The sequence below is a fragment of the Lycium barbarum genome, chromosome 1 (genome assembly GCF_019175385.1).
Source record: "Lycium barbarum isolate Lr01 chromosome 1, ASM1917538v2, whole genome shotgun sequence".
Taxonomy (NCBI): domain Eukaryota; kingdom Viridiplantae; phylum Streptophyta; class Magnoliopsida; order Solanales; family Solanaceae; genus Lycium; species Lycium barbarum.
The window spans coordinates 124967391-124971319 of record NC_083337.1 but is presented as its reverse complement, the minus strand read 5'-3'; positions in this window follow the sequence as shown (position 1 = coordinate 124971319).

Here is a 3929-nt window from a genome sequence, read left to right as displayed (position 1 = left end):
CGGTAGTGTCGATAGTTATAAAGCGCTCCGGCCACCCCCTGTCGTGGTTGTCGTCAAGGTCGATGAGCAGTGATTCCCCACCTTTTTTTGTAAGCTTTATCATTCCTCTCTGGAAAATCCTTGGAGAATAAACCTGGATCAAGTGGGCCAGTGTGAAGCCAACCTGGGCTTGGTCCGAGAAGTATCTAGTACTCGCCACTGCCCTCCAAATCGAAGGTCCTATCTGGGTTATACAGACCTTATGGCGCCGGCACATCTACAGGATCACTTCGTCAACCCCTTCCCTGATATTCATCGAGAATGGTCCGTGTAAACAAATGAGTACCTTGGTTGGTGGAAAGTCACACTTTCTTCCGGGCTAGGAATGAGGACCTCGGTATCTCTCCACTGGTAGTCACCCTTGACCTTGGGAAGTATCTTGGCAGTAATTTGGGTGTGATGATCACCGACATGAGAGTCATGGACTCCTGGCTGACCCAAGATGACTATTTTGGGGGTAAAGTTACTCTCCCAGTGCCAATTTTTGGGTAATATGGACTTGGCCGCCGGGTTCCACCTTCCCCCACCGTGGGTACGCTCTTCCACGGCTGTAGAGGACGGCGAGGCAAAGCGGCAGCAGAAGAAGGAGTGTTCCTGGGGGTGTCAGAGGTGGTCATGGTTTTTCTTTAAAGGAGAAGAGGCAGAAGTCAGAGAGGTGCTTTTATCTTTTCCGGTGACTGGAATTCGTAGTTGTTTTTCTTTGCGGAGAGGAGGTTTTTGCTCAAAAGAAAGAATGGGAAGTGTTTTGGCCTTAGTTGGATGTATTTATACGCACGGATAATGCCAAAGGTCATCATGACCTTTCGAGGGTCATCATGAGCCTCGGGACCCCGCAAAGAGGAACGTGAATCGGTACCCATTCGAGAAGGGACACGTGTTCTGGAGGAGTCAGAACGTGGTACAGGGTGTCTAATCAATAATCAGAAGAGTTCCAAGCACGTCGTCTCCAAAATCTCTTCCACTTCCCTGTCCCAACTGTTCGAATCTCGAAAAGTTGGGGACTATCTGTATTGGGCTAAATTCGTATAACACAGCTGGACCAATATTGGTAAGCCACGAGGCTTAAGGGATGAGTCAAAGATGAGTCAGATTGAGTGTCACCGCAGGAAATGCCATTGCACTAGAGGAACCACTTGGTCCGGGAGACTGTTGGAATAGCTCCGGAGGAGAGCTCAACGGGCTGCGGTTACAGATTGGGTTGAACGTTATCTCCTAGTGTTATTAGACTTAATGGTCCTCTTTATTGCTCATTATTAACATCCATTTAATACTCATTATGGGCAGGGGCACAATACATGAAATATGTGCCGCTAGCTCTTAGTATAATTAGAGATTGTCATTCCCATTGTAACACACGAAATTCAAGAGGAATACACCCCACTTATACGCAATTGTTTCATTTCTTAAGTCCTTTACTATTTTACTAAGTGTATAATGACAAGCTTGGCCGGAGGAACTAGCACCGGGCTCAATCAAGGATCAGGCTAATCTTACCCTTGCGTTATTCTATTTTGTTTATATTCAATTTACTTGCATATTATACTGATTTACGGGTCATTTTAATCCACTTGTCCTTGACCTCGAACACAAATTCAACTGAACCGTTTTCCGGATAAACAAGAATACAGTGCATCCGCAACCCTCTTTATAAAGGATATTTGTGTTTGCGAATTGCGAGTGAAGATGTTTTATGTTTTATAAATCTAGGCTAGATCGATCATAATAAGACTGACGATTCATCTGAATTCAAAAAGTCAAAAGAAGCGGTATACCTCCAGAGTCATTATCAATTTCAAGAGTATGTCGTAGTACTAAGTCCACCGTAGCTGGTGTTATTTGACCAAAAATGTTTACATCCCCGAAGCAGGAATCCGTCTTTCCTCTTTAGTAATAATCAAATTGATGGCATAATATTAAGTTATTACTCAGACTCTCAAGTTGAACCCAATTATGCAAACAAAAACTAAAATAATACTATATGAAACAATAGCGTGTAATCTATCCTTTTTTTTTTTTGTTTGTTTTGGCAAAATAAAAGATTGGAAAAAGAAGCGGAAAAAAGTCAAAATGCGTTTAAAGTATGTTAGATTCATCAAATTTTTCCTCCATTAATAGTTTGGTCCAAAAATATCCTTACCACTACTTAAGTGGACCAAAAATATCCTTATTTCACATAATAGCTAATAGAAGACTAATAAGGTCATATTGGACATAAACACATACTTTAAGGGTGTATTTGGTCCAATTTAGTTCGTAATTGCAATAATCCAATAACTTGTGATGTTGTATTTATAAAAAAACAATTTGGTTATATTGTAGTAAATTCTCACCAATTTAAGGCTTCACATAGGCACATTGTGAGTCATTTTAAAGCAAATTAAGACACAATTAACCAAAATGTCATAAAACAAGAAAATTCATTACAATGTGGTTTGAAGCATATTCTGATTTCCTACTCTAGAGACAATGCACATTTTTTTATATATATTTGGGTCTAGTTAAACTGTGGTTAGCTGGCTGGTGTGATGTTATTTATTTTTCAATCACCAAAACAAATTAAATTCCATCAAAATTAAATGTGGAACCAACAGTAATCAACTTACAAACACTTCGAGTATTTCATTTAATACTTGCTACGGATCTCCTGCACTTAGCATTTTCTATTGTTGTTATTTAAATACTGATCTCTCATGATTTTTTTAAAATTATTTTATGATCTGTATGTCGCGCACTTAATACTATAGGCCCATCTTTTCCTAGTCATTTTACCTCAGAATAACAATTAAACGTGCTAGTAACTAATTATGGTCAAACTGTAAAAATGTTTAAATACGCAGAGACTAATCACTAAGTCCTAAGTCAAAAATCATAGGCTCCTCAACTAGAAACTAGTTGAGCCAGGATTTTCACCTAGGGGTTCAAAAATATGAAGAAGTAAATACACGAAGAAGTCAAGGGGCCGGGTTCAACATCTACTATATATACATAAAAATAATAATTTTAATCTTGTATATACACTGTAATTTTTCACTGAGGGGGTTCGGATACCCCCTAGAGCCTACTGCCTACCTAGCTCCACCCCTGTCCTCAACCCCACCTCTTATATAAATTAATTAGAAGCAAGAAGGGAAAAATGTAAAGAGGGTAAAAATTAGATCACATTCAAATACGCGCAGACTACTTTTATTAATCAATAAGACAGATAAAATAATAGCAAAGAAGGGAAAATTCATTACATAATGAATTTTCTTATTTTTATGACATTATGGTTGTTGTGTTTTTGCCTATCATTTTTAATTTAAATTGTACAAAATGACACATTAAGTTGCTTAAAATCCCTCATAATGTGCCTATGTGATGTCTTAAATTGGTGAGAAAATTCAATACAATTTAACCAAATTGTTCATAAACAATTTCACAAGTTATTACATAATTGCAGCTAGAAACTAAATTGGACCAAATATGCCTTTAAAGTATGCATTTAGGTCCGAATACGCTCTTAAAGTATACGTTTATGTCCAAATATGTCCTTATTAGTCTTCTGTTAAGTTTTATATGAAATAAGTGCACTTTTTAGCCAATTAAGTAACGGCAAGAGCTATTTTTGAATCGAACTATTAACCGAGAGCATATTAATGAATTTCACATACTTTAATGGCATTTTAAACTCTTTTCCAGAAAAAGAAGAGGCAGTCAATTCTCAAGTGTTTAGTCTTCAAAATCGGATATTCTACTTTTTCAACTTTCAACAAACACACATGATCAGATGTTTTTGTTTTTTATCTGGAAAAAACTCATCAGTCACACAGCTGGTCCAAATTGTGTTGCTGTCTGCAGTCTTAATTCTTACATCAGGTTGAATATTCTTTCATTAATTAATGGAAGCTGGA